The sequence below is a fragment of the Pteropus medius genome, unplaced genomic scaffold (genome assembly GCF_902729225.1).
Source record: "Pteropus medius unplaced genomic scaffold, Ma_sr-lr_union100, whole genome shotgun sequence".
NCBI lineage: Eukaryota > Metazoa > Chordata > Mammalia > Chiroptera > Pteropodidae > Pteropus > Pteropus medius.
Window position 1 is genome coordinate 13,631,008 of NW_024349798.1, and position 22,469 is coordinate 13,653,476.

The following is a 22,469-nucleotide window of genomic DNA, read 5'->3' on the forward strand; positions in this document are numbered from 1 at the left end:
CTGTTTGTTTGACCTTACTGATCAAACCCTGATGTGGTGTCCAGACAAGGACACCCCTGCAGAGATGGGCATCTTGGGAATAGCATCATTCGGCTGGCCCACTCAATTGCAGAAAGAACAAACAGTACACTTAAGAGTTACTGAACTGGGTGGGGGTAGAGAGAAGGGGAAGACAGGGCTTTACTCAATAAATGTGATTTACTGCATGATTATTTACTCATGTCTTTGGCTATAAGAGATTATTTTAAAATGTTGTCACAAGTGGTAAAACAATGTAATTACCAATCCATTTTCATGTGAAACGGGATATTTGGGGGATAAAAATTTTAAACCTTAAACTCCACTCATCACATGAGAGATATCAAATGGATATCAAATTATAAATTCCTATAATTATTATGATTTAAAATCCACAAACATGAAGCTCTAATACTTGGTCAAGTATCACCAATATATAAGAGCACTTGAAAAGCATTTTTATTTGTAAGGTTTACTGTAATACACAAGCGTTATAGCAAAATGTATTAAAACAAATTACAGAGATTTTTATAGCTGGAGAAAAGAAAAGTCTACAGCAGCTACTGTTTCAGGTAGAAGCCTGCTTCTAAGTGCATTTCCCAATCGTTGGGGAGGTTTGTATATATTTTTCTATTCTTGACACAATAAAGACTTTGGCATTGAATTTCTTAATAAAAAAGGAAGAATGTGGTTAAGTGTCCTTGCTCCTTCTGGTCACTTAAGAAATGGGTTTTACTACTCACCACAGTTAAGTTATACAACTGATCATGCTGACATATTCCCAACAGTTTTCTTTCAGTTTAGAGTTCTAAATCTTCACCCAGAGCCAACAAACAAACAAAAATATCCCAATAAAATGACAGAAACAACTGGCGAAGACTTTCCTATTTAGAAAAGACGCTCAGACACCCACTGGTGACTAACTGAACCTACTCGCTGTTGCTGCGGGGGGATTCCAAGCATCTCTGCAGCTCAAGGATCTTCCCCAGAGGAGAAAACAGACAGCAGAGGGTTGGGGGAATATGTTCCTTTGGGAGGAAAAGGAAACGAATAGTCAGGGCCATTTCCAAAGCATGGGGTAATGAGTTTCATCAAACAAATTTCAACAAAAACTGCAGGAAAACAGAGTAAAACAACATATTCTCCCCAAACTGTAAACAGCCATCCAGGGCAATCAATAGATATACAACAGCCAATTTAACCAGTACTGGTTTTCGTAACTTCTAGAAAAAAAATAAAGACTGGAAAAACTATCTACAAAGGGATAAGTGCCAGTATAGAAGCACAAATTATATAGGGATTTATAAAACCTCACTTTTCACAATCACAAGCAAAAAAGAAAGATTAATCTGTGTGATTTGAAGAGGAGAAGGATTATCAAGGCCTTAAACAGCAAAAAAACAAAAACCAAAAACAACAACAAGAAAAAAAAAAAAGAAACCAACTGCTTAGCTAATATGAAAAATAAGGAAACCCAAACCTGCAGCTGGACTTAAATCCTTACCCTATCATTTCGCCTTTCCAAAGACCATACCAGATTGCTATATTTCAAGCCCAGGCCCCCACTGACAACTGCAGAAGCACAGAGCAGCAGACCATCCAGCTACCACAATCCTATGACATGGTGTTTTGATTTTGCTGTACAGACAATGCTTATCATCTAGCCAAGCTTGCTCTTCGGTTATACTAAACTGAGACAAGGATAGATAAGACAAAAGAAGAAAAATCTATATAGACAGCACAAAATGCAGAAAAGAACAGAGCCACAGAAGGAAAAAAAATAACCAATGTCAAAAGTTCTGAATGCCACCCAACCACGGGGCTGCTCAATAAGAGCAGTTTGTAGATCATTTCCCCTTTTAAAGAGTCCCAAGACTACACAAAACTCAGATCACAAGTTCTTACTCTTCTATTATCACCAATCTATACAAGCATTTCCTTTCATTATGCATTAGTCTCCTCTTATTTTAAAAAATAAAGCCAAATAAAAAATTTACGGCTAGCTCAAACCCTAAAGCACACAGCTTGCTTATCTCTATGAATTGACACAGGATGATAAGTCCAAGGTTCCATTATCTTTTAAAGGTCAAGGATGAGATCACCTGGCCTGTTCTAGGGACATCGTCTATACCCCGGCACCCTTAACAACCTGCTCAGAAATAAATGCTGTTGTTCACAAAAAAAGGGAAAGTCTTGACATATGAATACAAATCTATTCCAACTGCTGAGAAAACCCCAATCCACATCCTATTTGATAGTTCATTTAAAAAAAATTACTTGGGAAATATTCAAGCAGCAGATGAATTCCAACACTAGTCAGAAAGGGTAGCTAATAATACATCACACATAAGCTTGAATCAATGTGCTGAAATCATGACAAAAATATGAGACTGAGACAGACATCTTTGGCTCTCCTCTGCTGCCTGAATTATTAGGTTTAACAGATTCATGTTGAGATCCATGTACCTAAACGGTTAAAGGCATCTAAAAAGTCATTCTGAAAAGCCTTTAGGGTGTAAAAAAAAAAAGTGGCTTTCTTTTCTCTTTCTGGAAGGCATTCATTAAAAAGCCGTTAATTATGTTCAAAACTTAGCAAGACAAATCATTTTATATTCTATTCTGTAGGTAAGAGCTACCATTTAAGTGAGCGATTCCTAAGTGCCAGGCCTGTGCTACCATCTCATTCATCCTCATTGCTCCTGGGAGGCCTACGACAAAGAAGCTACTGCAAATAGAGCCTCTATGAGGCAGATGCTCACTGACCTGCTACAGAAGGATGAGCACAGAACTATTTCAGCTTCGTTTTACACTCAGAAAGCCTGGATACATAACTGGCCAACGTCACACAGCTCGTGAGAACGGGCCCTAGAAATCAAAGTGAGGCCTAAGGAATTCCAAAAAGGCCTTCTCCGTCCACTGTGCTTTATTGCCTCTGATAGTTTTTTTTCCCCACATACTTCTATAAAACTTGATCTTTCCAAGTGAAACTAGCAATAAAAGTGGTCATCTTGTACATTTTAAAGGTTTTTTTCTTGCTTTAAAAAAAAAATTTACAACCAAAATAAATGCTTCTCTTCCAGGAGTACTTCGAAAATACTTTCAGAACTTCAGCCAATAAAATATGCTATCAAAAACAAAACCATTACAGTACTGTGACCTTGCTAATATATAACACATATAACTATTTATTATACACGTGTTCATTTTATCTGAGATCTCTCAAAATTTCTATGAGAGAACTATTTGTAGGCCATGAAGAATCAATTCCACCATTAATTATTATAGTTCCAAGATGGATATCCTGTAAAATCCTGTACTTATTATAAATATTGTGATTTACCATATTACCTGAGTTGTGACCCAACCTGTGTGGCTGTGACCAGTACTACTCTTTAGATTGTTCACCCAGAACAAAATCTGTAACGTGGCCTAAAGGCTCTGCCTGGCTGGGCCCTGCCCGGCTTCTGCGCTCACCTCTCCTTCCCTCACAGCACTGGCCTGTCACCAGTTTGTTTAACCAGTTTGTCAGTCTTGCTCCCTCTTGCCACTGAGCCTTGGAAAAGGTGCTCCATCTTCCTGGAACACTCCCCACCACTGTCGCGAAGCTCACACTTACTACTCTTTCACTCCTAGCTCAAAACTCTTTTTCTCAGAGAATCCTACCCTGACCCTAGACTAGCTCCATTTCCCCTGTTCTGCATATAGCACTTTCCACTGTTCTGCATATAGCACTTTTATCTGACTAATTTCTATCTTTCCCACTAGACTACCAATGCCATGCGGGCGGGGCACCTGTTGCTCACTGCTGTATCCTCAGCACCTAGCTCAGCATCTAGCACATATGCATTCATTCACACAAGGGTTGAATGCCACCAGGGATACATGATGGACCTTAGATTCTAATAAGAAGAAACAGACATGGGGAGATAGGATACGCAAAAGGAAAAATCAAACCACCACAGTGTTTTGGAGAACAGTAAGACAAGGAAGGGGATGTGGAGGAAAGAGTTACTTTTAAATGGAGTGGTAAGGCAAAGAAATTTTGAGCAATGATTGGACAGAGCTAAGGTGCAGGAGTGTGACGCACTAAATATCTGGGGAAAGATCATTCCAAGTGGAGAAAGTAGACAGTGAAAAGGCCTGCAGTAGGGAAATGCCCGGAACAAGCAGTTCCCATATAGTGGGCACTCAGTAATGACACTGTGTATAAATGAGATACCTCAGAAAAGCTACATAACATTAAGCTGCTAATTATCACAGATGCCAAAGTGAAGCTGTTGTCATTGGATAACTTCTCCTGGTAATAACACACTACATAGCCCAGGAAACAAACGTCTTTACATATGTCCCAAATCAACACTTACCTGTTCCTTATCATCCCAACTCAACATGGCCTTGTCACTGTGCTTGTCAAATTCTAAAACATATACTTGCTCCTGTGTCTCAGCCACAAGCATTTCATACATAACTTAAACCTATGTACTTGGAGATACTAACTTCTTTTTAAAACAATGTCCCCAAAGTAAATATGAAATGGCTTTAACTCACCTCAGGTAGCGAATTCTAAGATATGCTTCATTGGCGTACTGGGATTGGCAAGTAAGCTCAAATCTATGTTTGTGAAAATAACTTAAAAAGGAAAAGAAAATGCAGACAAATGACAAACAGAAGACTATTTTCAAATTCCACAGAGAAAAAGTACCTATATGGCCAATGAAAGCATGCCAAAAAGACATATCTATAAAGAGTTGAAAAAAGCAACTAATATTTTGAAATGAACAAAAAAAAATTAAGAGATTGATATGAGAGAACCAAATCAGAATTAGAAGAACTCAGAAATGAGGTGACAGTACTCAAGAAAACATTAGAACTCAAGAAAGAATTTTACAATTGAGGGCCAAATTAGAAAGAAGAATGAATAATGCAATATGCCTTAAGAGAGAAGATGAAAAGGAGGAGATTTAAAACCACGAAGAAGTAAAGAGATTAAAAGTTATTTGAAAGAGAGTGACAAAAGATCGCCAAAGAAGATCCAAGTAGATATAACAGCTGTTCTCACAGACAAAAGCAAAAGCAATGGAATAGAACAATACTGGAAATTATAATTCAAGCCAACTTTGCTAAAGTAACCAAAAAAAAAAAAAAAAAAAAAAAAAGACAGTATTGTACACTGAATACACTCACCACATACCTGGGAAAACTGATCCAAAACAACTAGCCTGAAGACATATTCTACTAAAACCAGCAAACTTTAAAGCAAAAAATCTTTTGGGCCTCCAGTCAAAAAGAGTAAGTCACTTGGAAGGGGGGAAAAGAATCAGATTGCCATAACACTTTGAGAGAAGCACTTCAAGCCAGAAGAAAATGGAATACTATATTTAAAATACTCAAGGAAATAATATTTGAACCAATCGTCTTTTACATAAAAATGTGTATCTAGTTAAACTAACTTTCAAGTGTAAAGGCTACAGACAAAACTAACATGCAAGAATTCCAAGAGTATTTTCCATGACTTTCTAAAAAGTATACTAGAAGATAAGCTTTGGACAACCAAAGTGACTGAAAAAAACATCATAGGTACTGACAGTGAGCAGTCTGTGTACGTGAATTTACCTGTAAAACTAACACTGAATAATGGCTGTAAGAGATGAAATAGAGTGCACAGTGGCCGTTTGCTCTGACAATGTAGATACCGTACGGTTACTAAAACAGGAAAAGGAGAATGGGAGGGCACAAAGAAGAGTGAAATGACAGTGCTGCCTTCCTTACAGTCAGTCACGGTGAGTAAAAGGGCATTTCTTCAAATCCAATGCAGAGGAGAGAGAAGGCAGGGGAAATGAGATTATTAGCTAATTTCAGTAGGAAACCAATAGAGACAATAACTAAAAATAGATAAGATTAAAAAACTATATAATGTTAGTTGCAGCAGACTGTAAAATGGCCCAAGATTCTTCCTTCTCTTTTTGTGCAACCTTTGCAGTGTGACTTTTCAGCTCCTCCCATCAAGAGGTACACTGAATTTATTGCTCCTCTAGAACCTAAGATTGGCATGTGATCTGCTTTGGCCAAAGATGTGTTAATAAACACAATGCAAACAGAGGGAGCTAATGGACAATGACAAAAGAGGGGTGGCTAAGGTATTACACAATGGCATTAGAATATGGCAGCCCTTAGAATAATAATGTAAGTTGCTCTTTAAAAAACTCCACAAAAACAATAAACAAAACCAAAAACATACTAAAGGGGAGAGAGAATAAAACAGACCATACAGAGAAAGACTATTCATATATAAAACTTGTGTATACACATATGTAATAGAAAACAATGACATATTCAAAGCCAAACATACTAGATATATGAATAAATTTAAGGAGCTCAAATTCACCTATTAAAAGAAAACAATTTCGGATTGGGTAGCAAAGCAAAACCAACACTATGCTGTACTAGTATTGTGTTACTCTCCTGGGTATCTTGTGAAATGAAATGAGCAAAGTGGGGAAAAAAATAAATATAGGAGATTACAATTTATCTAGGAAATAAGAAAATATAAATATATATACTTATCTGTTTATATTTAAAAAAATAGAAAGATAAAGCACAAACTTTTTAATAGTTACTTATGAGGAAAGAGAGAGAACAGGATGGAAGGGATGTGGATAAAAACCAGATATTTCTGAATACAGTATACTTTGCTTGTTAACTTTGACTTCAGAACTGTGATAAAATTTCAAATAAATACAGAATGATTATAATTTTTAAAATGATCACTAAGAACTGAAAATAAAAGAAAACAAATGAACCTAAATGTATCCAGCTGGGGATGTAAACACAGAGAGGAAACTAATCTAAAAAGCTTTATAAAACAGTGATCGGACTGTGTTTCCTCAAGGAGAGGATGCCCTAAGCCAAAAGGAACTGCGAACAATTTTAAACTGTTCTCAATTATCATATTTGTGGTGCCTGCATTGGCTGCATTATTTTGAGACTGCTGCATATATATCACGGGACAAAGCAAATGAATAATTGTATGATACTCTATTTCTACCATTCTTAGTATCACTGAGAATCAGGATTCTTGGTATGAGACAAAGAGGATACAGTATATGTAAGACAGAAGAGGTTAAGTAAAAACCTGTAATCCTGATGTTGATACCAGTTTGAACTCATGATGTATTTTTATCAGGAAGAAGGAAGGGAAGGGGAAGGGAAAGGAAAGGGAAGTAAAGGAAAGAAACGAGAGAGAAGGGAGGGAGGAAGGGAAAAGAGAGAGAAAGAAAGGGAAGGAGGAAGGAAAGAAGAGCAAAAGAAAGAGAGAAAGAGAGAGAGAGACAGAAACAAAGAAAATTTTCGTAGTTCTCTCTACTGTAAAGGCTCGGTAACAATGACCGACCCAGTTCAATGGGCACTAGCAACACAGACTATGGTCTTGAAATACCGATATCCATGAAAAGTAACCAGAGCACCTCGGAGGAGTACAGATTTCAGGTCTGGGGCAGAACATGTTCTAGATGAGCCTGAGCCATCATGTCATATCACAGGGCAAGTCAAAAGAACCTGGCTAACCTAAAGAGGCTGGGACAGCGAGATCATAAGTAAGGGTCAAAACTGCAACTGACTGAATCGCACTGTGGATGCTTATATGCCATTATGTCCATGAGGTCATGACAGTAATACAAAACAACTAACTGACATCATCACTGGCGAATTCTAGTAAATGTACTCACTTTGCTGAAAAGCAGTAAGTGAAGGGAAAGAATCCAATCTATATTCTGCTTTTCCTTTACCAACTGCAAACTCCAGATAAGTGAGTTTCTCTTTATAGATGTAGTCCAACAAATAAAAAGGAATGCTAGAATTACAAAATCATTATACTGCAACCTTTAATGAAATAATGGATCTAGGAAACAACCCAAGGGATAAAACCAGTAAAATCAGGGCTGCAGGAAACTACAGGTCCAATGACCCTGTTTCTTCAACAAATGAGAGAAAGAGAGACCTACAGATTAAGAGGCATATTAGACATTTCTATAATCATGGTGTGTGGCCCTTACATGAAATTTGACTCAAACGAAAAACTCATGACACTTGTGAAAACCGGAAATTTTAATAGTAAGTGAATACATACGTGATGTTAAGGGGTTCTTATTTTTAAAAGCAATAATAGTATTGTGGCTATATTTTTTTTAAAAAAGAATGTCTTTAGGAGACACACACTGAAATATTTACCAGTGAATATTATATGGTACCCAGAATATGCTTCGAAATGAAACAAAAAGGGAGAGTGGAAATTGGTAGAGATGAAACAGGACTGGCCACCATAGTGGCTGAAGAGGAGAGAGTGAGTACACAGAGGATTCACTATATTCTTCTGTCTTTTTTGGTTACCTTTAAAAGTTTTCCACAAGAAAAAATTCAACCAAACCAACAACCAGACCAAAGGAGTGTCCCACTTCCCCTCTCCCATACCCCTCGGAGAGATGACCAGAGTTTTCTCAAGCTGCCATCCATTCCCCTCTCTGGTGACTATGCCACAATGTGTCACCCTTTGGTATTCTAGTCTAGTTCCCCAAATAGCGTAACTAAAGTAAAAGATTTGTCAGAACCTCATTCTCACTTTTGCTACTTTTTCAGCTCAATCAGGCTGCTGTAATGACACACTTTCGCAAACCCAAATATTCCCTTTCTTTTTCATATGAAAAACAAAGTGAAACAAAGCACTTGACACACAAAAGACTTAAGTTCCTCTCGTTTTTTTCCCCCCAGAACAATTAGGTGAGGCCTAGGTATCACTAAGATGGAGACAAGACTTTGCTTCCCTTAGGAACTTCACACTCTTGGAGATTAGGAGTTCAAGCAAAAAAAAAATGAGCAAACATATCCCCAAACTCAAGCTTTTGCAGCTGTTCTCTGAAAGCGAACAAGGGTTGCTGAAAAAATTCAATGGCCTGCAGATTCTCTCCCCTAGTCCTCCAGCCTGGCACACATCTGACGTGTGGTAAAATCTGGACAGTCACACGTCAGTAAATGAACATGCAGACCACTGAACATCAGTTCACACCAACAGAGAAATAGTGTTCTTCTCCATTTGAAATACTTGTTAAATATTACAAAGGAGCTAAGTCAAAAGTAAAAGTGGTCCAGTGGGTAAAAACCAGAAAAGCCCAACAACAACACTCCAGAAAGATCTTTAGACACAGACGTCACTTACGCCGTATTGAGAAACAAAGAGAATTGGGGTGCAGGTGAGGAGGCAGGCTGAGCTAATGCAGAGACTTGAAGCTTCCTCCCACTAGAAACACACAGGAGTGTTAGAGAAAGGCGACTAACCCTTTATTTCAAAAACGTACAACTGAGTTTAAAGGAAAGAAAAGGAAATCCTCGGGTGTCAGAAAGAAGAGAGAACATAAAGGCAGGGGTTAAAGAGCAGGAGAGGGCAGGGGGTGGGGCGGGAGGAGTAAGACCTGGGTGCAGGCCCTAACATCCAGAAGCCACAGAGACCCAGACATGGTTTCAGGCCGGTGTGGGAGAGGAAGCCAGACTGAGAGCCCTGCACAAACCTGAGCACACACAAGAGCAGCAGCCCTCTCAGGAGAGAAAGACGAAATTAAGAACTCACCAACCGGCCTGAGACTTGAGACTTGGCAACCTTGTGCGTCCTGTCTGTGCTTGCCTAAGGCACTGGGTGGGAAGAGTCTGTATGAGAAATCACACCTCACCTTGCTCTACCAGTGGGTGTTAAGAAAAAAGAAATAGTAAGTAATAAAGATAAATTGACCAAATTCAACATTTCAAAGACAGATTCTCAGACTGAAGAAAAGCAAACTGGCATCTAGATACTATTCACAAAGAGCTACATTTAAAGCAACTGAGAAAGGTTGAAAGAGGATGAAAAGAGATATTTGAGGCAAATACTAACCAAAAAAGGAAAAGCTTGGTATAATTAAGTTATGTCAGACAAAAACTGGGTTCAAGGCAAAAACAAAATAACGAACCACTAATTAGAACAACAGCATTAAACTATCCGAACAAAAACTGACAGAATTACAAGGAAAAATCAATAATTTCAATACTACAGTAGGAGCTTTTTAAAAAATATTCCAATTATAAATTGATTAAACGAATAAAAAGAATTAGTAAATAAATAAAAGATTAGAACCACATATTTAACCAGCTTGATCTGCTGGACATAATAGAAACCTACAATCTCAAACAGGAAATTGTACTTTCATTTCAAACTTGGAATACTTATAAAAACCAAATAGGTCATAAAGCAACAGATACCATGACCATCTGAGCCACACTCTCTAACGCTATGGTGGGGACCAGGGTACAAATTCAAACAGTCTCCACCTTCTGCCCCACTTCTCTGAGCACGGAGAAGTCTATCCTCTCACTAACCTGATGAATACTATACATATCTAGGCAGTGAGCTGATGTAGGAAAGGCTAAACATTTATATAGAATATGGAATGATTACAACAATATCAAAGCAGCTAAGCCCATGAGGAAAACAAAACCTTGGCCCCAAGTGTCTCCCAGGAGTGATGCAAGGATTAGGGAGATAAAGGACTAAGTCATTGGGGGAGAGAGCAGCCTAGAAACAACATAAGTAGTTGATTATCACAGGTTGATAACCTGTGAGTTTTATTAAAATTCTTTTTTCTGAGCCTAAGACACAAGACATTTCATGAGCTGTTGCTTCCCAAGGCAACTACCTAGTTATAAATTCTTTGTTTTGTTTTGTTTTCCTTATCAGTAAGCTCTCAGAAAAGAGCAGAGGCCTGAAGGCAGACCAGCATATTACCATGCCTGGTCCATCGCTGGCAGTTCAGATAATCAAGATTCATGCCAGGTATGCTCTCCTGTCCAAACGTGAGTTACGAAAAAAGATCTTCACTCCTAAGGGCAGCTGTTGTTCTGCTGCTGCTGCTAAACTGCAGCATTAAGAGCATTCAATTTGTCAAGATAAGAAGACAAAGATCAAGCTCTAACATAATCGCTTTTCAAAATGCTTCCAAGCATTGAAAGCGGGGGAAAGACTAGGAGGGAAGCAGTTCCCTTTACTCAATTTAGAAATCTAACGAAAATTTAGAGGCACGTCTTTAAACTTACTTCAAATACTTTACTGAAAACATTTTATCTCCACTTACACATAACTTCTCAAACATTATTCAGTTAAAATGTCTCTGAAGCAATATTAAAACTGAGTATCAACTGCTTGTAAAAATTTCTCCAAGGAGTTAACATCAACATTCAGATCCTGCCTGTGGTTTTTATGTGTATCTTTCCTCATTCAGATCCATTAAATCTTTCTATTACCAGATATCATGGCAGTATTTATATACACACAGATACAGATATAAAATGAAACTCTTCATTTGTACATCAAAATGAATCTCCCTTTTAAATATAACTCAGCACAGCATATGTAACAGGGAGGAAGAAGATGTAAGTTATGAGAAAGGAGAAAAAGGAGAATTGAAACAATGACAGATTTTAAGACAATCTATGATATTTTCCAGAATAGTACTACTAAAAACAAAAACATAAAGAAATAAACAAAAAAACACATGGGGGTAAATGAAGTATTTCCTTGTTTATGCCTACTTGAAGTTACCCAGTATATTTGCAGATATCCTTGCTATGGAATTTCAGTATGAAGCGCTCTGAGAAAAACCTCCAGATTAAGTTTCTATGACACTTGCACTGTGACTCTCTACAGATGAGGCAGTAAACACACCAAAGGATCAAGGCTGTTCTCTGCCAGAAATGAAACAGATGGCCCCTCCCATCTGAAAGATAAGGATGCGTCTGGAAAAGGGCAGGAAGCCTGGTTTGAAGTTGTCCAAGATCTGTCAGTCTCAATACTCAATACTGATACAGTCCCATCAATGCTGTGGTCACAAAAGGGACAACCCCTCTGAGACAGCAAGGCGGAGCACCCGATCATTCTCAGACCGAGGTAGAGCGCACTAACACCCCATTGCCATGACAGTCAGTGCGGCTGTGTCTGTGGAGTGAAGGTGGTGGCATGCCAGCTGCGAGGTCTGTGTGGGCACAGGATGGTCCCACTCAGCATGTCCACCACGCTTCCTGCAGCCTCTCCCCATTATCAGCCACATGCCGAATGACAGGTCAGAGCTGCTCAGTGAATCCAAGGCTTGGATTAGCTCGACAGACTAAAAGCAACCCTTTCCTTAACTGCAGGCTCCACTAGGAAAAGACTGTACTAAGTGTTATATGTACAGAGGTGAAAAAAAAGATTGCATAATGGGACATTCAGTGTTCTCACTTTGATTTCAACTAAATTAGCTACATGTTACTTTTTCCAAGTATCTGCTGTAAGCATTAAGTGAATCTTCCACTGCTTTTTACTCTTCTCCTGTCTAAGGCCCCTTCTTTTCTAAAGGGGCCAAGAGTGCTCATTAAAATGTGGCCTAACAGAAGAGGCCGGCAAGGTAAACAAGCCCACCCCTGGCTTTCTCGCTATACAACAGCAAAGACACGGTGGAAGTCCACAATAAGAGGATTCATGGGCAGAAATAAAGGATCAAGAAAAAGAAGAAATAAAGAGCACATCACCTTCAATTAAAGTCAAATTCAACAGCTGTAGGAATTCTAGCCACAGAAAAGATGTTTAACATACAAGTGAATTTAACTAACCTCAATCCTTTAGCCATACAACTATAACAAGAAAAAAGGACTAGAGTCACAATAAACTGACTATACGGCTCACTGTACTCAACTCCAAGTGGTGACCTTGGGTCTCCATTCACCTAATTATCCAGCACTTGGAGGCAGCTCAGGTCACTGTGCCAGCTAGTGTCTGAGCCGCCTGCTGGCCAGGACAGGCTGAGCCCTGCAGCAAGCCCATTTTCACAGCAATGTTCCTACCCAGCAAGAGCCAGGCCAACCCTCCTGAACTCTGTGAGAGGCACCTCTTCTTGAAAAACAAATCAAAAGCAAGCCGCCCATAAATCCTGTTCCCTAGGGGCTCTAAGAGGGACACCCTGGAGGAGAAAGAAATAGAGTCAAGTCTCAAATCTCATTTTTCCTGTAGTTCTGGTCTATTAAGTCTCCATAAACACTGACCACACTGCTTCTAGGAGAAAACTAGAGTTAGGGTCCTACAAGCCTTTGGACACAACATTTTCATAACCCAATACTCGTTTTATACGTGCTTCTGTTTAAAGAGACCTTACTTAATATACATTGCTGATCCATTAATATTGAACTCACCAACAATAGCCTTATGACAACAGCCCTGAATGAAGCTTATCTAATGCTTATAGTATCTCCATAAGGCACATCACAGTCTTCTTTTGCTTAGTTGGGGGACATTTTTAACAGCAAAATCACCCCAAAATGCACAAAAATGTAAAAACTGCAGCAATAAGTAGACTGAAAGAACACTTGTTTACAGTGTGAGAACTGCAACGAGAAGGCAGAGTGTCGCCTTGTTCCCCCTCAACTGGGGAACGCGTGCATCGGGAGACTCAAATCGCCACTCTGCGCATGTCTGTGAATGACCACGAGAGCTCTGTGAATACTGATTTTGAGGTTGCAAAAAAATGTTAATGAGTAGGTGAATTCACAAACACAGAATCTGTGCATAATGAGGGATGACTGTATTTTTAAGACCATTTCCAAACCAGCTTCCCACCCTGGGTCTGAGAATATATCCATCTACCTACCTTACTGCAATCTTTCAAATGTCTCTGTGTTTGTAGAACCCTCATACTACTTGTGAACCTACTCAAAAGTTAACCTAGACACAAGAAAACTGCTGCAGTAGCTGGTGAAGTGGGGCCCCTGAGTGGGCTCTGAAGGGAACTCCTGACTGCACGGTTAAGAGTAATTAGAATGACAACCAGCTGTAGGAAGCCACCAAAAAGAAAAGGAGAGCGAGCTAATAATCATCGTGGCAACAGTTCTGGTCTTCGTTCAAAAGGTGCAGGCAGAAGACTTTGATGGCAGGTCATGTACAGCAACAACAGGACCCTGCATGAGGGGCACATTCTGCAAGCCAAGCAAACATCGAGAGCTTTACACCCGCAGACTCCACAATGCAGCGACACACACTTTTTGTAAAATCCATTTGGTAATGTCATTTCAACATCTGGATTTCTGAATGCGGGTGAGATGCAGATGGGGAAATAAGTGAACATCTATTGAGCAGTTGGTGCCAGGCAGTGTGCTGAAAACATCACTTTTATCACCTGGACCAATACTTTGCAGCCCTGAAAAGCGGAGTTTCTCATATTCATTTTACAGCTGGGGCTCAGAGAGGTCAAGTCAAGCACCCAAGATCACTCAGCCAATTTTACTCCAAGTCCATCATACCGTCTGGGTTTCTTTCAAGTGGTTAAAATAAATTAAGAGACTGCTTGGGTATTTCCACTAGTTGAATATGAAATTAAGCACTGACATGAACTATTTCTTATAAACTTAATTCATGAGCTTTCCTCCAGGTACTCAGATCTTTCCCAAAAAGAGAAGAGGAAAGCATGCTTTTTTTCTCTATGGAAATGTCTCTTGTCTATACTCATAAATCTTCAAACCAAATCATAGAAGAGTGCACAAACAGCAACTAACAGACATCTTCATCCTGATTCCCACAACAGTGTCACTTTACCCTGAGTGCAAAGGTGGCTCTGAGCAAACACCTAACCAAGGCCCCCAGGTCTGGTTTCTCTAGCCACACACTCTGAAGGTTTGACCCTACGAATGGGTCAACATGAGTGACCCATGTTGCCTACCTGGTGCCATACTGCACCGGGGTATGCTGTGAACACCACGCGCTAAATCTGTCCACATGACTTAGCATGAATAAGCATTTAGAGGACAGATTTTACTTGAAGAGGGAAGGGTGGACTGGTTGCCAGCACGACAGCACCATCTTCTGGTTGGTGAAATGAAATTAAGACATAGAAAAACATATCTGGAGTTAAAAAGCACTTTAATGGTTTGGTAACCTAGAAGGGTGGCAAGCTAGAAAATGTTTCTGCAAAATCTGAACAATGTCAATAGTAAGTAAACACCCTCACAGACCACAGAATAGAAGAATTTTTAACAGTAGGTCACCACTGGTCATTATTCCACTTTTGCAAACACTGCGGCCATGTCCAGCCTCAGAGCTCTCACACATTGCAGAAACTATATGCCTTATGAAAAAAACTCCTTATCATGTATGTCATCATTCACACCCATATCCACCTAGATGCTCGAAAAGCTCTCTGCTGTTCATACACAAAGTGAAATTTGATGGAGGCACCAACTGCAAACAAGGCCCTCGGAATCTGGCGCTTTCCCCTATCTTATCTCCCACTAGTACTGGTTAGCAGTTGGGGAGTGCCATCCTCTCTTATGGGTCCTAACAAGCTGAGGGGCAGATAGAGCTAATGATGCCTTAGCACCACCTTTATGTTTCCCCAAAGTACAGGTCTTTGTTAGAGGTGGATCTTGGGCTTGAGGTCCAAGTAGGGCTTTCTAATTTAGCTGCTGAAATCCCCTGAAGAAATCCAGACCAGGAGATCCCATCATTGAAGAGAAATGACAGCTGCAGGAACCTCTCGACTGTTTCCAAATGTCTGCTGCCAGAGGAGACCCCAGCAGCTAGTTTCCAGGCCTGCCTTCTTCAATGCAGCGGCCCCACCCACCAATCAGGAAGGCCTTCAGATGTCAGATTCTTCCTGATTTCACCCATCAGATATGCCATTTGTCTTCCTTCCATGAGGAGGACCAAGGAAGAGGGAGAGAGAGTGGGGTCAGATACTTTAGCCATAATATTCCTCTCTCGATGAGATGTAAGGGAGACTGAGCATGTTCCTCCCAGATGCTGTCCACATGAATCGCCAGCCCAGACTGGTCCAGAGACAGGAAGTACCTGAGGATTGAGACCTCTGTCAAGGTTACTTTAACCTCCGCCCCTACCACAGTGCTCTGCATGTATGGAAGAGAAAAGTTTCCTAAACCATGTGAGTTCAAACTTCTTTGACCATGACCTACAACAATACATTTTTTATTACAATCCAGTGCACATACATGCATATCTGCATGTACAGATTTATACCCGGAAAAAAGTTACATTAACAAAAAGCAAACCTACCTTTATTATATGGGACTCACTCTGAACTTTTCTAACTTCTTCTTTTTATAAAAATGCTGGTTACATACATTAAAAAGATTTCACAACTCACTGAGAAAGTGTGAACCACAGTCTGACAAACACTGTTGTAAACATCCACTTTCACTCCTACCTCTGCTGTGCTTGCACGCACCTGTCTTCCCAGAATCAGCCTTCATCGAGGGCCAAATCAAAGCCTCTCCTCAAAAACCAACCGTAACTTGTACCCAGCATGTCTCAAATACCAAGGACGTAAAATAATGACTACAACTAGTCCCCACTTCAAAAAGCCAATTCTACTAGGTGGGACAGATGAACATTCTATGATATGCTTTAGCTCAGTCATAGACTCTTCCACTAAACAAAAAAACACCTGCCATCTGTATTCATTCATTCATTCATTCACTCCCCACCTTGACTCAGTCCAATATCATCTGTGTAAACATTTAAATGTTTATCAAAGGATGAATCCATCAAGTAGGATTTCTTTTTTAACAATGTTGTTTGTCTAGGGATAATTTTCATTAACTTTAAATTAGGAACTGACATACACTGTCACCAATTCTTGGAAACCAATGGCCAATTTATTTATTTTTTCTTCTTTTTTCTGTGCAGAATTTATAGATGTGGCAGGTTCCCAGATAAATTCAATTTGGTCTCAGTCTCTTAGAGAAGGCTACACTAAAGTAAATGCAAAGACCAACCTTCCAGACATTTAAAAATAAACAGAACCTGCTGCTTGAATATGTTCATCTATTTTTGATTCTGTGGCAATGCCACCATACACACACTGCTGTCAGAGATGAACCTTCAATGGTAGGCTTTCCAATGGCAGCTCCCTGTTTGGTTGACAAACGTGCCACTCAATATCTGCTAAATCTCTCGAAAGCCCCAAACTTAAAAAAAAAAAAAAAAGAAAAGAAAGAAAAAAAAAACTAAAGATGAAATATTTTTTTAATTTGATTTATTAAAAAGTACCCCGAATCAACATTACTGCAAGGTTTGTACAAAGGACACGATTCAAACTTCTATTTTTAACACACAAATTCCATGTCTCCACCTTCTAACTTCCCCTCCAACCACTCCGCCACATGTACCCTCTATTCCAGTCATACCAATACCGCAGGATGTGCTAGTCTCACTCTTCAACAAAGCTTTCTCAGCCTTCCTCTACCAGGCTAAATCAAACTTATTATCTGAGGATCGGCAAGGTATCACCTTCTCCAGGAAGCCTTCCCTGCTGACCCCCTTCAGCATCTCCATGCCAGTGTGAGCTGGTTAGTTCTCCCTCCCTGACATGCGTGGCTAGTTGTCTAGATACCTGTCTGCATTACCAGACCATGAATTCCTTGGAAACAGAGACCATTACTTCATCTCTATTCCCCATCTCATTCAGTCCTTCAGTTCTTCAACAGCAGACAGGCAAATATTTATGCAAAGAATAACACTGAAGTTTCAAATTTGAAACTTCAAATCATTTTTTTAAAAACCTTGCAAAATACCTCCATAATTATTCTCTTCTCTGCTATTACTATACAAAAAAAAAAAAACATAAAAACATAAGGTGTCTAGTAGTAAGAAATCAATAAGGAATAAAAGGCTTACACTCCATCTGAAAATATAATTACACAACCTAATTTTAAAATGCGTCAATAAACAAACAAACAAAAAATGTTTCCTATTCACCTTTTCAGAATAGCAGATTTTAGCCAAAAAGCTGAAGAAGGAAAATTCAGAGCAACTAATTCCACAAATGTCACGATTAGAAAAGAGATGCTATAAAACAACTATCGTCAACTATATGAAGGGACTACTCTATCAGCTAAGAGTTTCAAAGCAAGATGTTTCCCTTTGCTATGCTCCCACACGTGTGAAAAAGCAAGTAATACTTTTTTACTCTTAAATTTAAGTATTTTAGTAGCTGTTCACAATGGGAAAAAGATCAGAAAATAGAAAAAAAAACACATAAGAAAGTAAAATATACCTGTTTTTCCATCACCCCAAGAGATTCATTGGTAATATTTTTAGTTACACAGTAATATTCTGAATTAGCCATTTAAGTGCTCCAAAATCACTTCGCTTTTATTTCAAATTCTCTAAAACCAAATATATTTCATTTTCAAAAACAGTGGGTTTAGACACTAGGAATCACGTACGAGAAAATGATGTAAACATGTAAAGACTAACACAGCTAAGATACTTAATCAACCAGTTTGTTATTTCAGCTAACAAAACAATGAATGACATTTGAAGCCTCAAAAATAAAAATCAGAGACACAATGTTTATGCTGAGTTCTTAAACTTAGTCTCTAATTCCTAGTTTCACTGCTTTAAATTTTTTATTACCATCAGCATCCTAAAATCTTTACTGATTTAACTGTAGCAGTGGTACTAAATCAGTAACATTGGTTCCTGCTTTCAAAAGTATTCTGTATAACCTTAAAATGTATGCATGATAAAAATAACAAGAACAGCAATGAAGCATACAACTGCATTTAAAGATACATAAAATTATCTGAGTAAATGAAAAGACGCTTTACTAAAATTCCTAGTCATAAAGACTGAATACATCCAAATAAATCTGTCAATGAAATTAATCTGTTAAAATGTCAGTGAAAATCCCAATGGGTTTTTTGAGTGACTGTAATAAAATGATTCTAAAGCTCAATCAGAAGAATAAATAAAAGCTTATTTAGAAAATGGTTTAAATTAAGTGTCCAATAAGGAACTGGTTAAATAAATGATAACACACTCATATGATAAAATGTTGTTTAACTAATAAACACATGAAAAATGTACAGGAAGAGTTTATTACATAGACATAAAGCACCATTAAAAGAACAAACTATAGAACAATATGCAAAGTGTAAGATATTATGAATGAAAAATGTATTTAAATATCATATACATGATTGAAAAGTAAATCTCAAGTATTATTACAATTATACTTGTTAATAAAGAGAGGCACACTAGACAATATTTTGTTTTTCTTCGTAATTTAAAATTATTTTATCAATAAAAATTAATTACTTCTGTTTAATAAGAGGAAAAGTAAGTGTTTTTAGATTTTTTTTTTAAAGATTACCATTATGGACCTAGCGATTCACTCCTTTTGAAATCATTTTTTAAAAATCAGAGATATAGACAAAGACTAAGATATAAAGATGCTCATGAAAGAATTAATTTAAAATAGTAAAAATGCAGATATAACAAACATCCCAAAGGGATATAGTTACCTACACATCCATTAAAAAAAAAAAGAAAAAAAAAGCTTGTCTAGAAAAATTTGTTATGGCATGGAAAATGTTCCTGACATAATATTAACTAAAAAAGTAGATTCAAAAACATAAAGTCAGATCCCAATTAGTATTTAAAATGTTATGAAAATCCTTCTCTAAACAAAGTAAAAATGAAACTCTAACCAAAATATTACTAGTATTCATGTCTAGGTTGCAAGATCATGATTGAATTGTTTTCTTATCTATATTTTCAAGTATTTTTCACATTTTCAACAGTTTGGTTTATTTCTAAAACTGGGGAAAGAGAGCACAACAATAGCAATTTTTTACAAATGGCATTACAAGTAAATTTGATAGATTTACTGAATATTCTGATACAACACCACAAAGCAAACATTCTTAGATCAGATAACATGGCCCCCAAAACACAAAAAAAATCAAACCCAGTTAGGAGCAGCAGAGATTTAACAGAACATAGTCAGCTGCTAGAGCACAAACACTGCAGTTCTCCTGGTTACATTCTAACCGCCACAGGAATCAATTTCTCATCACTGCATTAATACTGGTAACTATATTAAGAACCTGGGAAGCCTTATCTGGCAGTCAGGAAGCTTTTTGTCCTATTCTCATACCAGCTAATGCCCTAAAAAAATTAATTAGAGAGACTACAAGTTATTGTTACACTCTTAAATAAATCTGCCTAATATACATTGCCTTGCAGAGATGTATAAAACTGCTAATTCTCAAGATTAAACACACAAGGGAATTAGGAAAACAAGAAACTTCTTAATAAATAGTATTAAAACTTTCCACAGTGCTTTTCACAGATTAAGTGATGGTGGGGAGGGGTGGGAGTCAGTTGCTCTTACAAGTTTTCAAATCAGAAGATATCTACACAAAATGTACATTCACACTTCTAATAAAGATTTTCCTTTATCAAACTGAAATACTCAATAAAGGCACTAATGTAAAAATCTTGTCTGAATAAAAGGAATACATTGTTTCTAGAATCCAATACTTATGGCATAAAAATCATATATCATTTAAAACACAAGTAAGTTATCATCTCTTCCCTCTAAAACAAGCTTATTTAATAGTAGCCTTTTTTGAAAAAGGCATGTCATAGTTAAGCTCATCTATCTATACTGCTATATTTATCATTTAAGATCATTGTGGTAAATCCACATAAAGTTTAAGATTAGAAAAATTAACATACAAGGAAAAACATCATTCATTTTTTGGTTCTTTAAAAAATGTTTTGGTATTTCTTCCTTGACAAAAATAAATATATAGTAACACACTAGCCAACTATGAAAAGTGCCACAAATACAAGCAAAGATGTCAAATACTTTGTCTGGATTTTGTCTATTGGAACACATGTGTATCTGAAAGGAACTGCACTTAAGTCACTTTTAATTGATTAAATGAGGTAACTAGCAGGGTTTTTTAATGCATTAACATGCTATTTTCTTAAAATGTTATTAAAAATAAACAGGTAGTTCGAGCACAGCAAAATATGGCAGGAAATTTTGCATCAAAAGCAGATGCTTATAAGAGGAACAATTAAAGAGTATAAGTAAGGAGGTTTGCCTCCAGTATGGAGAATAAGCACCTAGCAACCACTCTTTCCACTGACGACAGCTATAAACTCTGAGAAATAATGAAAAAACAAACAAACAAAAAACCTCTACAATTATTTGAGGGCTCAGAAACACGTAGATTTTGGAGGGAAGCCAAAACTTGGAAGAAAGCCAACTGGCAGAGTAAAATTGTGTGTGTGTGTGTGTGTGTGTGTGTGTGTGTGTGTGTGTGTGTGTTTTGGGGTAGGGGTGGGGAACAGACAGAGACAGACACTTTGCCTTAAGGGCAAACTGTAGCTAAAGGGGCATAGGCCAACCAAAACTCTGATAGAAAACCCTATGTTTTCTAGTAGGAAGGACCAGAAGAAGCGGTCACTGGCAATAGAGAGTAAAGGATAAATCCTAGAAGAGAGCAAACCAGAGAATGGGACCTTCAAATCTAGTGTCCAGAATCAGCCATGTCTTTGACTGACCTTTAGCCATGCATGTGCAGACTGAAAGCAGTTGAGGCTAAGATCTGAGCCATTGCCTACCATAGCATCAAAGAGTTTGTAGTTTGAATCTACCTAAGTTAACTGCCAGCTAAAACTAAGACAAAAATAGAAACATTCTCCTAAGAAATATAAGGAATCCAGTCTCCATAAACAAACATTCACAATGTTCAGGAAACAATCCCAAATTACGCAACGTATGAACAGCCAGGAAAATGTGACCCGACCTCAAGAGAAGGGCAATCAGTAGGTACCAACACTCAGATAACACAGACACTGTAATTATTAGACAAAGACTTTAAACAACTATTCTGTGTTCAGTGAGATATAGGATTAGGGCTCAAAATAAAAGTAAGAAATCTTAACAGAGAAACAAAAGATTTTAAAAAATTGAATAGAAACACAGGACTGAAAAATAAATATGTAAATTTTCTGGATGTGATTAATAGCAGAATAATGATGACTGAGGAAACAGTCAAGTGAGTTGCTAATCAACTGAAATTACCCAATCTGAAGAATAGGAAAAAAAAAGAAGGTAGAAAAAAGTGAACAGAGCATCAGGAACCACTGAAATAGTATTAAAAAGTCTCATATACAGTAATAGAATCCCAGAAAGAGAGGCAAGAGAATAGAGAACAGAAAAAATATTTGAACAATGTCTAAAAACTTCCCAAACCTGATGAGAGATAAATTTACAGATTCAAGAAACTTAGTCAACCCCAATAATTACAAAGAAATCCATGCCAAAATACATTAGAGTCAAACTGCTGAAAAATTAATGGTAAAGAAAAAATCCTGAAAATAGGTAAAGAAAAACAACTGATTAAACATATAGGGCAACAATGATTCAAATGACTGCAGACTTCTCATCAGAAACCATGGAAGCCACAAGACAGGACAACATCTTTAAAATGCTGAAAGAAAAACCCAAAATTTTATATCTGGCTAACATACCCTACGTGAATGAAGGCAATTAAATAAGGATGTGTTCAGATAATGAAAAACGAAGAGAATC

At 37.8% G+C, this 22,469-nt stretch overlaps 1 protein-coding gene and 1 long non-coding RNA gene across 4 annotated transcripts in view; both read right to left on the reverse strand.

The window, feature by feature from the left end:
• PARN (poly(A)-specific ribonuclease) overlaps window positions 1–22,469 on the reverse strand; it is a 135,474-nt gene that overhangs the window by 58,062 nt on the left and 54,943 nt on the right. The gene's annotated exons all lie outside the window — the stretch shown is intronic.
• On the reverse strand, window positions 456–5,123 carry LOC120620417 (uncharacterized). Its single transcript, XR_005657857.1, has 2 exons — window positions 4,567–5,123; window positions 456–1,046 (listed from the first exon to the last, which is right to left on the reverse strand). It is a non-coding gene; the product is annotated as an uncharacterized LOC120620417 (long non-coding RNA).